Below are 13,315 nucleotides of genomic sequence, written 5' to 3'. Positions count from 1 at the left end.
AGCTTCCCTTCTCCTGACCGACCTGCTCCGATATCATTTCGGATTAGAATGAGGTCGTCGGTAGCAAAGCTTCGTTGGATTACCTTCCGGTTATACCTTGAAGCCATTCGATGCTTTAGCGCTTCCTCTCTAATCCAAACTTTTTCTCGGACTTCTGGAAGTAGGTCGAGCTCTTCCCTTTTTTCCTTGGGAGTTGGTATCCTCATTATAGAAGATCATTCTAGGGGATCTTTCATTTACCTCTACGGGAATCATTGCCTCCGTTCCGTAAGCAAGTCGAAAGGGTGATTCTTAGGTGGTGGGGTGTGGCGTCGTCCGGTATGCCCATAAGACTTGTGGGAGCTCTTCAGCCCAGGCTTCTTTTGCATCCCGAAGTCTGCATTTTAACCCTGCCAATATGACTTTGTTGGCAGCTTCTGCCTGTCCGTTGGCTTGTGGGTGTTCCACTGAGGTGAACTGGTGCTTGATTTTTAGATCAGCTACCAGGTTTCTGAAGCCCGTGTCGGTGAACTGAGTACCATTGTCCATGGTGATGGAGTATGGGACCCCAAACCTTGTGACGATGTTTCTGTATAGGAACTTCCAACTTCTTTGGGCGGTGGCGGCGGCCAATGGCTCTGCCTCAATCCACTTTGTGAAGTAGTCTATTCCTACAATGAGAAACTTGACTTGCCCTGATCCTTGGGGGAATGGTCGAAGGAGGTCGAGCCCCCACTTTGCGAACGGCCAGGGTGAAGTGACGCAGATGAGCTCTTCGGGTGGGGCGATATGAAAGTTGGCGTGCTTCTGGCATGGGGGGCATGTCTTGACGAACTCTGTTGCTTCCTTTTGCAAGGTCGGCTAGTAAAAACCAGCTCGTAGTAGCTTTTCAGAAAGAGCTCGCACCCCGAGGTGGTTGCCACACATGCCACTGTGGACTTCTTCTAGGACTTCTTTTGTGGCAGAGGTCGAGACGCATTTTAGGAGGGGTGTTGAGATCCCTCTTCTGTATAGGATGTCGCGCACTATGGTGTAATACTGTGCTTCTCGTACAAGCCTTTTTGCCTCCTTTTTATTTGTGGGGAGTGTTTTGGACTTGAGGTAGTTGATTATGGGAGTCATTCACCCCTGGTCCTGGTCCGATATGTTTAAGACCTTCTCTTCTTCCAAGGTTGACGGGTTTTGTAGTGTTTCTTGGATGAGGCTTCTATTGTTGCCCCCTGGTTTGGTGCTGGCTAGTTTCAAAAGTGTATCAACTCGGGCATTTTATTCCCGAGGTATATGTCAGATTACATATCCTATGAATTTTTCGAGCTGTTCTCTGGTCTTGTCTAGGTACTTTTTCATGGTGGGATCCTTTGCCTGGTAGCTTTCTTCTATTTGTGAGGTGACTATTTGTGAATCGCTGAAGATGGTAAACTTTTGGGCTCCGACTTCCCTAGTCAGCTTCAAACCATCCAGTAGGGCTTCGTACTCAGCTTGGTTATTTGAAGTAGGAAACTTGAACCTTAAGGAGAGTTCGAGCTGGGTTCCCTGATCACTTTCTAGAATAACGCCTGCTCCGCTTCCGGCTTTGTTTGATGAGCCGTCAACGTAGAGGTTCCAGTCAATGGGGGTTCCTGGGGTGTCGGTGTACTCTGCGACGAAGTCGGCCAGGTATTGAGACTTGATGGCTGTCCGAGCTTCATACTTAAGGTCAAATTCGGACAACTCGACCGCCTATTGTAGGATTTTTTCAGCTAAGTCGATTTTCTGCAGGATACCTTTTATGGGTTGGTTGGTCCGTATTCTGATGGTATGGCTTTGAAAATATGGTCGAAGTCGTCGGGAAGTAAGCATGAGGGCGTAGGCAAACTTTTCTATTTTTTGATAGTTTAGTTTGGCCCCTTGTAAAGCTTTACTGATAAAGTAGATGGGTTGTTGTCTGTTCTCATCTTCTCTGACTAGGGCTGAGGCTATCGCCCGACTCCCCATGGCGAGATATAGGATTAGTTCTTCTCCTTGTCTTGGTCGGTTCAGGATAGGTGGTTGCCCCTGGAATGTTTTGAAGTCTTGAAAGGCTTGTTCACATTCTGGGGTCCATTCAAACTTTTTTCCTTTCCTCAGGGTTGCATAGAAAGGGAGAGATCTTTTGGCTGATCCGGCTAGGAACCTAGATAGGGCCGCTAGCCTTCCGTTTAGCTACTATACCTCCTTAATGTAGGTCAGGATTTTCATGTTGAGTATAGCCTGGCATTTGTCTGGGTTTGCCTCAATCCCTCTCTGGGTGAGCATGAACCCTCGGAATTTGCCAGCTTCCACCGCGAAAGTGCACTTTGTGGGATTTAGTCTCATCCTGTGCTTTCTTATGGTGCCGAATACTTCAACGAGGTTGGGTTATAGCATTTCTTTCTTTTGTGTTTTTACCAGTATGTCGTCTACGTAGACCTCCATCATTTTCCCAATGTGGTTGGCGAATACTTTGTTCATCAACCTCTGATATGTAACCCCCGCATTCTTGAGTCCAAACAGCATGACTACGTAGCAGTAGTTTGTTTTCAAGGTTAGGAATGAGGTCTTCTCTTGGTCAGGTTGATGCATCGGGATCTGGTTGTATCCCGAGTAGGCGTCCATGAAGGAAAGGTACTTGTATCCCGATGAGGCGTCGACTAGGGTGTCAATATTCGAGAGGGGGTAGGGGTCTTTTGGGCAGGCTTTGTTGAGGTCGATGTAGTCGACACACATCCGCCACTTTTCGTTTGGATTTTTGACCAATACGACATTGGCTAGCCATAGCGGGTATTTGACTTCCCTTATGAACCCTGCCTCTAGTAAGGCTTGTACTTGCTCTTCCACGACTTGGGATCTTTCTGGACCGAGCTTCCTGAGCTTTTGTTGTATTGGCCGAGATCCAGGGTACACTGCCAGTTTGTGACACATTAATCCGGGGTCTATGCCAGGCATGTCCGCTGCTTTCCATGCAAAAAGGTTGAAATTATCCTTTAGGAACTTTATTAGCTGCTCCTTTAGACCTTCCTTAAGGTTTGCACCTATATTTGTTGTTTTGTCTTGGGAGTCTCCGATTTGGACCTCCTCTGCTTCGCCTTCTGGTTGCATACGAAGTTCTTCTCGAGCTCGGGCTCCTCCGAGTTCAATGGCATTGGATTATTTTCCTCTGGGGTCGCCTTTTAGGTTTAGGCTTTCATTATAGTAGCACCGCGCGAGCTTTTGGTCTCCTTTGATGGTGGCTATTCCTTCTGGAGTTGGGAACTTCATGCATAGGTGTGGAGTGGAGACTATCGCCGTGAGCTAATTTAGTGTGGTCCGACCTATGAGGGCGTTATATGCGGAGCTCACGTCGATTATGATGTAGTCTATACTCAGCGTTCTGGACCGCGTTCCTTTTTCGAAGGTCGTGTGCAGTGGGATGTACCCGAGTGGTTGGATTGGGGCATCTCCCAGTCCGAACAGGTTGTTGGGATATGCTCTGAGTTCCTTTTCTTGTAGTCCGAGTTTGTCGAAGGCGGATTTGAATAGGATATCCGTAGAGCTTCCTTGGTCGATCAGTGTTCGGTGGAGATTGGCATTGGCGAGTATGATGGTAATGACCACGGGGTCATAATGCCCGGGGATGATGCCGGCGGCGTCTTCTTTGGTGAAGGCGACGGTGGAGAGGTTGGATGACCTATTCCCTTCCCCGAGGTGGTATACTTCTTTAAGATGTCTTTTCCAGGATGATTTGGAGATTCCTCCTCCCGTGAATCCTCCGTTGATCATATGAACGTGCCTTTGTGGGGGTGTGAGGAGGTCGTTCAGCTCGTCCCTCTTCTTCATCCCTTCTTCTCTTCTTTGGCTCGTCCGTTCTGTTGGCTAGGAATCGGTCTAGCTTTCCTTCTCAGGCCAGTTTTTCTATGACGTTCTTCAAGTCGTAGCATTCATTAGTGGGGTGTTTGTACGCTCGGTGGCATTCGCAGTACTCGGTCTGATTTCCTCCTCTCTTGTGTTTAATTGGGCGAGGAGGTGGGATCTTTTCTGTGTTGCATATTTTCCGGTAGACTTCTACTAGGGATACCCGAAGAGGGGTGTAGTTGTGGTATTTTCTGAGCTTCTCTGCGGATTGATCTTCTTTTTTCCTACACTCTTTATCCTTATCCTGAGGTGGATAGGAGAATCCGGTTTTGGAGGTTTCTCCTAATCGGGAGTTCTCCTCCATATTGATGTACTTTTGGGCTCGTTCTTGTACCTCGTTTAGAGATGTCGGATGCTTCTTAGATATGGAGTGGCTAAAGGGTCCTTCTTGTAGTCCGTTGATGAGTCCCATAATGGCCGCTTCTGTTTGGAGGTTCTGTATGTCGAGACATGCTTTATTGAATCTTTCCATGTAGTTGCGGAGGCTTTCCCGGTCTCCTTGTTTTATTCTTAGAAGGCTTAGAGCATGTTTGGTCTTATCCTTTTGAATGGAGAACCTGGTGAGGAACTTCTTGGCGAGGTCATCGAAGCTTGTGATCGATCTTGGTGGCATGCTGTTGAACAAATTTATTGCTGTCTTGGTTAGAGTGGTCAGGAAGGCCCTGCAACGGGTTACGTCTGAGGCATCTGCGAGGTACATCCGGCTCCTAAAGTTGCTGAGATGATAGCTCGGATTGGACGTACCATCGTATGAGGTCATGTCAGGAGCTTTAAAGTCCTTTGGGAATTTAGTTTTCATGATTTCCTTCGTGAATGGGTCTTGGTCCTTGTGGGGGCTGGTTTCACGGTCCGGTCTAGTGGCTTTGGCTTTCAGATCGGCTTCGAGCTTTAGAAGTTTTTCTTCCAGTTCCCGACGCTGTCTTGTTTCTCTCCGGAGATCTCGCTCGGCTTTTCGTTGTCGCTCGGCTTCTTGTTTGAGCTGTTTGAGGCGATCCTGTTGCTCACGGATGGTGTCTAAGATTTCTGTGCTCTGGGGCTGTTTGTCTCCCTTGGAGTGGTGTGCGTCCCTCAGGGAGTTTGGTGCAGCATCCGTGTTCTTTATCGGTGTTCCTTCTTCTAATCCGGAGGTGTGGTCGTTGGTGAGAGGGTTGCTTGCCATGATGATGGGATGACTTCCAGGTCCCCAGCAACGGCGCCAATGTTCCGAGGGGTTACCTGAAATAGGAAAGTTGATCTCAGACGAGATCTTCTGATTAGGTCAAGATAGCCACGCACGCCTTGTTGGAGTGGAGGGTGCTGCTGATCCTCGCTCACCGGGGGTGGTGGTACCTGCAAGAGACTCCGATGCTTAAGTCAGTACGGGCTTTAGGCAGGTTTTTTGTAGAATTGGAGTATGAGTTATACTTGGGTGCTCCAGTGTATTTATATTGGTGTTCGACGATCGTTCTTTGAGATAAGTTCGCTATCTTATTTTTATCTTTTGAGTGGGATCATCTTTTTTGGGCCAGCCGCCTTGTAGCAGTCGCCGGTCCTTCTATTTTGGGCCTCTGCGGGCCTCTGGGGGTGCTCTTTCCGAGATTTGTATGAAGAGATCGTGACACGGGCCAACCTTTGGAGGTCGGCCAGTTAGCCAACTTTTAAAGAGGTCGGTCAACTTTGTCTTTTATCCAACCTGGACCTTACAGCTCGGTCTAGGATTTGAACAATCATCATCATCATCATCATCATCATCATCATCATCATCATCATCATCATCATCATCATCATCATCATCATCATCATCATCATCATCATTATTATTATTATTATTTGATGCTAACACTACTACCTGATGAGGACTCCTAATAACACTCGTTTACTATTCAAATCGTAGAACCTACTGCCACTACTATAATCCTTATTACTCTCATCACTAAACCTTTTATAGTGCATCCCCTTCATCCATTGCCGTCGGCCCTAGTCGTCTTCTCCACGTCCTGCTCGGAGCTGTGGCATCACAGTACCCATCGTCATCCCCAAGTCGGTGTCTGTTGTCGTCGTCGTCGGCCGCAAGAAGATGTCTCTGTCCCCGCAGCGAGCCCTTGTCCTCAAGCCCTTTCTCTCTCTACCCGAGGCCCTGTCCTTCCTCTCTCGCCATCAATATCATTCCTTCCACTGCCGGTAAGCACCACTGGTTCATCCTGTGTGGTTGCTGATTTGCTTAGAGAAAGTGAGGTCATTAATGGTTGATAGTTGACATGCATGATTCTTTTGATCTTGTTAGCTGAGTTAATTTGTTGAGGGAGTTCTGAGTTGGGGTTTATGATATTTTTAATGCAATTTTAAGTGAGTTAATGTTGTATTTTGGAGTAGAATTTGTTAGGTGCACTAATGTTGCCGATTATTGTTTTAAAAATTTCCTATCCTAGAATTTTGTTGCTGATGTGTTGATTATGGTTGCTTCTTAATGAGACTAATGAGAAAGTTGGACTCAGCAAGTCTAATCTTTTAGCTTCAGCATTCTATCGTTCCATCCTTCAATATATATAATTAATCAATTAATTTAGTTTTATTTTCATGTCACCCCTTCAATTTTTTTCCATTCCTCCAATGGTGCAGTTTTTTTAGGTTGAATTGTCACATCAGTCTGTTTGTAAAGATTATTTGAAAAAGGCTTAATATTTTGAGTGGGTGAAAAGAGATCAGAATATAATTTCTATGTATTTTATTTTCTTGTCTAGAAGATTGTGGGTTTCTATTTTTCAAATATTGAGAACTATGTAATGCATGATGATTTTGAGTATTCTTAATATTGTTGTTGCTATTTGCTCTTAATTTGACTTTGTTACCTATTAATTATTATTCGTGGTGGTGTGTTGAGGTTGAACAAGTTCTTGCATTATGATCTTGAAGGTTGATGCTATTTTTGCCTTGAATCTGTTATTGATTCAAAGATTTCATATTTCTCTATATTTCGGTTTGGATTTACTATTGTACTGATAAATATAAAATTTTGTAGATATAATTTGCACTTATATATTAAATTTTGCTATTGTGCTGATATTTTTTGGAAGTCAAGATTTTCTACTTTATGTATGGATGCATTTCTATATGAGAAAAAAATTATTTAAATGCTTGTTTATATATGTTATGATCCGAATGCTGTATATTAAGATGCCCAGAATAGGTTGTTATACAAAGATATCCATGTTAGACACAACATGTCAGCAACCTCAAGTAGGATCTGTTGCATCTTCATCCTTCCATCAAGTGGACTGCCCAATTCCCCCGTCCAGTGGTGGTGGTGCCCCCGCAGCTTCATCTTTACGCCCCTTTCGTCCACCCTATGGCGAACCACTGCCTGCTCCTCAGATTTGCACAAATGGTGTTCAAAACTCGGAGCTGGGCAATGAAGACTTATACCAGAGGCAGATGAGGTAGACTCTTTTGAGCAACACGTTGACAACCTATTTGCTGCATCGGAGGCTCAGAAGTGCAAGGGACGCAAGACCACTGAATTTTGGGATGTTAAAACAATTGGTATACAAGAATTTAATGGTGAAAATTTTTAATGCTCTACTTTTTTATGATTTCATCGCATCTTGGCTGTAATGGTTACTCACACAGACTATATGATTTACAGAATCTAATAGCACAATCAAACAAGCTCGTTTGAGTGTGAAGGAAGCTATGAAGCCACCTAACGGTAGAAAGATCGTACTCAAGTTCCACGAAAACCTGCAACTAGTTAAAGATGAAGCTGGTATACTGAGCGACATTCTTAGATTGCTAGGATCTGACTACACCAAATTCTCAATCTGTGAGAAAGACTGGAGAAAGGTTCGCTCCAAGGACAAGATCTATAATGAATGTGTAGAAGTAAAAACTTATATTGTTATAGAATTTGAGAATCTTAATTTGACACCTACTCACAATTTAATTTTATTGTTGTAGAAAATGTTTCATTTTGATGAAGATAGTGCAGGAATTATCAAGCGTATAATATTAAAAATGCTAGGGAGCGCTTGGAAGAAAACGAGGAACAGTTTGTACCATGATCATTACGACTCACAAATTACTATTGAACAAGATATTGAAGGCCGCCCACCGAAAATTGCTGCGGATCATTAGAGATGGTACCTTGATTATCGCAATAGTGAAGACACAAAGGTAATATATTTTTAATTCATAACAGAAAAAGTCTAGTTATGTTATATTGAGTTAGTTAAAAATGGTGTCTAGTAACTCTTACTTATGATGGCATGATAGAAGAAGTGTAGAAAAAATACCGTGAATCGATCGAAGCAGTTATACAATCACACTAGCAGATCGAAAAGCTTGGCAAGGCTTAGAGAATAGGTAATTTATGTTTGACTCACTTTTTGAACCATCTCTTCGTCTACATATTCACTTTTTAAACTATATTATTACAGTCAAAAGGACAAGGGAGGAGAGTTATGGACCTTAACGCACAAATGACCTAATGGCTCCTATCTCCATGATGCAGCTCGGGCTATTGGTGTAAGTAATGTGTTGAGAATCGTTAAGTTGTTTCTCGTAGGTTTTAGTTTTTAAAATTTTGTTGAAAGTCTATGCCATTAGCAACTAGCTAATAAATGCTTATGTTTGCTTATCTATGTGCGTAGGAAAGAATTACGGAGATTGAGCAACATGATAAATCCTTTAGACTGTTGTCTCAGAATGATTCACTTGCTTAAACTCTCAGAAAGGAGCACTCAGGTAGAGTGCGTGGCATGGGTTTCAGACCGAGTTCTAGTCAAGTCTTCGGTACAAATTCCCATTAGCCGAGCAATAGAGCTCAAAGAGAGGAGATCCAAAGGATGCTGCTTGAACTACAAGCAAAGCTAGCGGCTGAAAAATTAAAAAGTAAGGCAGTGGAGGATGAAGTACACTACAAAAAAAGGCCTATGGTTAGCTAGGAAAAAGGGTGACCATAGATCTATGATCGCGGTTTTGGACCTATGGTCACGGTTTTTTACCGTGGCCTATTCTCTCGTGGCCATAGGTGGTCATGGTTTTTTTATCTATGGTCACGGTTACAATTTTCAAATTCTGACACTTTAGGCCACGTTTTTTCACCGTGACCATAGCCTCTATGGTCACCCCTCTTGAAAACCGTGACCATAGCCTCTATGGTCACCCCTCTTTAAAACCGTGACCATAGCCTTATCTATGGTCACAGTTTTGACCGTGGCCATAGCTCTACGGTCACCCCTCCTTAAACCGTGACTATAGCCTTATAGCCTCTATGGTCATTCCTCCTGAAAACCGTGACCATAGCCTTATCTATGGTCATGGTATTCACCGTGGCCATAGCTCTATGGTAACCCCTCCTTAAACCGTAACCATAGCTTTATCTATGGTCACGGTTTTCACCGTGACCATAGCCTTTATGGTCACCCCTCCTTAAAACCATGACCATAGCCTTATCTATGGTCACAGTTTTTACCGTGACCAAAGCCTCTATGGTCACCCCTCCTTAAAACCATGACCATAGTCTATCTATGGTCACCCTACTTAAAAATCGTGACCATAGCCTGTTTTGTTTTATGCGATTTAATTTTTTTTAAACATAATCACATCCCAAAACGATGATAATCACCAAATAAATCTAAAAATAAGAAATTCAAGAAATCTAAATCATAAAAGTTTTATTATAAGCTAGATATGTTTTTAGTCCAAACAACACAAATAAAAATAGAGTGTAATTATCCATTACATGTAATAACACGTAAAATCTCACTTCAAAAAGTACACAAGACATCAAAATATTACATGTAGATAACTAAAGTCATTATAAGACTCATTTCATCTCATCCAAAATACAAGTATGAGAATAGAACAATTAGGCAGCACCCTTTCCCTTCTTCTGGATTTTCTTCAGTGCAACCCAAAAGCTTTTGAATTGCTCTTCGCATGTATTGGATTGCAAACTTTACCTATAACATTAAAAATCAAACAAAATCAGCTTAACAATAGTAAAACTGTTACCAAATTTGATTCAGCATTAGTTATAAGTATAAAAACAACTATATATACTCACAGTGAACTTTGGAAGACGAACTTTATATGTATCTATAAGTTCCATCATCAAATCAACCAAATCAGAGAATGGACTATCTAAAACCATCCCTGCAATTGACAGATCCTCAACTCCATATATAAGGCTGAAGAGAGTCACATAATTAATGGCATGATATACCGGTCAAAATGATAAGTTGAATCCTTACATGCACTTAACAAGGAGAAAAAAAATTGATTCACATTGGAACAAAAATATACATGAGTTTCCAATTCAACAAATAAAATTACCTAAAATAATTTTTTCTCATGAATATAATATGAAATCCTTAGTGCTACAGAGATACAAAAATCTACTTCTGAAGAATCACAATGATGGAAACACCCTCTTTCACAAGTCATTTCAGCCACCATATAATGGACTGTAATCCCTTTACGTTTTATATGATCCTTAGTTCCTTACAAATAACCACAAAATCTTAATGGAGGAAGTATTTAACAAATTAATGAGATCTCTTTGGTGGCAACTAACTATGAACTAAACCCAAGTTTTTTTCCCCTACAAACCCATTGTTGCTTAGCAAGCCATTTCTAACCCTCCTTCCAAAGGAAAAGGTCGAAGCTAGAAAGTGAATGATAAAAGCCTACCTAGTTATAGCTCCCATTGAGATACAAATCCAACAAAAAAAAAATCTTCTATTGGAATTTAAATGTGAGAATTTGTGTCATCCTACTATAGCTTTATTTTTTAAAACTTAATAACTAAGTAATTGTTTCATGCTGACATTCTAGGTAAGGAACACATTGTGTGGCATCCAAATATAATTTCAAGAGATGAAAAAGCAAGTTACAAAACTGTATATCTTTTAGCATAAAGCCATAACTCCACAATAACTATCATGTTCAAGCATATATCTACAAGTCCTAATGTCTTACAAGTTATAATATCCAATCTACGCTGAAATTTATTAGCTCTAGACTAAGTTTATAGGTTCATGATCCTCATTTAAGCCAACAATTGGCTGCCTAATCATTCACCCTTTTGCCACGACCTTTTATGTTCATGGGAAATTAAACAGAAGAAGAAACAGATTTACATTCTCACATAGCTAACATTAAAAAGCTTTACTGAAATTATGAAATCTACTTTTTCATGCTTACCTCTACATCCTTCCGTTGATACCATTTCCCTCTCAGCATGAACTCTTGATCCCATAAGTCACTCTTAGGATCATATTCAGCTCTGCACCCTGCCAATGAAAATGAAAATAGAGCAAATTAGCAAGGGAAGCACCCAAGTAATATAAGTCAATATAGCTTTTTGAAAATTATACAGAAGACAAGTGCATAATAATGATAATAATTCGGTCACAAGGCTAACATCTCAAGAGGATATGTCTTAGCATTATGGCCTGGAAAAGCCTTTTCTTTAACCCAATGTCTCTATTTATACCAATATAATACTCAACCACTTAGAGATAAAACGACAAATACCTAAAGACTAGAGTTATCAAAATTTAGGATATAGTTGTTACAGATTATTCCATTATCCATTATATAAAACTATAGATCTCACTTTCATAAAATTGACAGCAATAAAAAATTAAATACTAGGTAAAAACAAATCAGATGGTGACTAAATTTCAGATGTTCATTCAGAAAAGGAAGAAATGGCAAGCCTCATAAGATTGTCTAAATGGGAGCAGGACTTAAAAAATTGCATGATCTAGTTATCCACAACACAGCAGAATATATCACTAGCACAAAATATAGTGTGTAAGAGATTCTTTTTTATTATTGTTATTTATATATTTTAAAAGGAAAGTGAAAAACGAATACCTGAAAAATCAGAAAACTAAGAAGTAAGAAATTCCCCAACGAATACAAGAAGGATGGTGATGTTGGGGGTGGAATTTGCGGTAGAAACCCCCAAAGGAAAAGAAGTGGAATTTGAGGAGTAGCAGTAACGCTGGTGGCCCTGGCAGCAAGGACACGACACCGATTCACCTCCAGGGACAGCGAGCTCCACCGGTGGCGACTGGGTGCGGTGGCGGTGACGGAAATCGGCTCCGCTTCTCTCACGCGCTTCACTGGCTTCCGTCAATCTCTCTCAGCGTCGCTGGTGCACGAAATTGTGATCATCAACAATGGCACCAAAGGCTTGGTGCTCTCAAATGTGAATCACACTTTGTCACAACTTCGCACAACTAACCAGCAAGTGCATTGGGTCGTCCAAGTAATAAACCTTACGTGAGTAAGGATCGATCCCACAGAGATTGTCGGCTTGAAGCAAGCTATGGTCACCTTGTAAATCTCAGTCAGGCGGATTCAAATGGTGATAGAGAATTGATAATTAAAACATAATTAAAATATAAACTAGGATAGAGATACTTATGTAATTCATTGGTGAGAATTTCAGATGAGCGTATAGAGATGCTTTCGTTCCTCCTGAACCTCTGCTTTCCTGCTGTCTTCATCCAATCATTCCTACTCCTTTCCATGGCAAGCTGTATGTTGGGCATCACCGTTGTCAATGGCTACATCCCGTCCTCTCTGTGAAAATGGTCCAATGCGCTGTCACTGCATGGCTAATCATCTGTCGGTTCTCGATCATACTGGAATAGGATTTACTATCCTTTTGCGTCTGTCACTACGCCCAGCACTCGCGAGTTTGAAGCTCGTCACAGCCATCCCTTCCCGGATCCTACTCGGAATACCACAGACAAGGTTTAGACTTTCTAGATCTCAGGAATGGCCGTCCATGGGTTTTAACTTATACCACGAAGACTCTAATATCTCGGACTCAGTCCCCTGTATTAGATATCTAAGAGATACTCATTCTATCTCATCTTCATGTAGAACGAAAGTGGTTGTCAGGCACGTGTTCATAAGTGAGAATGGTGATGAGCGTTACATAATCATCACATTCATCATGTTCTTGGGTGCGAATGAATATCTTAGAATAGGAATAAGCTTGAATTGATTAGAAAAACAATAGTACTTTGCATTAATACTCGAGGAACAGCAGAGCTCCACACCTTAATCTATGGTGTGTAGAAACTCTACCATTGAAAATACATAAGTGATAGTGGTCCAGGCATGGCCGAATGGCCAGTCCCCATAAAGGTCTAAGATAGCATAAAACTGATCAATGATCAGATCCAAAGACTCTGAATATAATAGTAAAAAGTTCTATTTATACTAAACTAGTTACTAGGGTTACAGAAATAAGTAAATGATGCAGAAATCCACTTTCGGGGCCCACTTGGTGTGTGCTTGGGCTGAGCATTGAGTTTTACATGTGTAGAGGCTTTTCTTGGAGTTGAACGCCAGTTTGTAACCTGTTTCTGACGTTTAACTCCACTTTGCAACCTGTTTCTGGCGTTTAACTCCAGAATAGGGCAGAAAGCTGGCGTTGAACGCCAGT

The sequence above is a fragment of the Arachis ipaensis genome, chromosome B7, assembly GCF_059453495.1.
Source record: "Arachis ipaensis isolate K30076 ecotype BB chromosome B7, ASM5945349v1, whole genome shotgun sequence".
In the NCBI taxonomy this organism is placed as follows: Eukaryota; Viridiplantae; Streptophyta; class Magnoliopsida; order Fabales; family Fabaceae; genus Arachis; species Arachis ipaensis.
Note: the sequence above shows the minus strand (reverse complement) of the source record.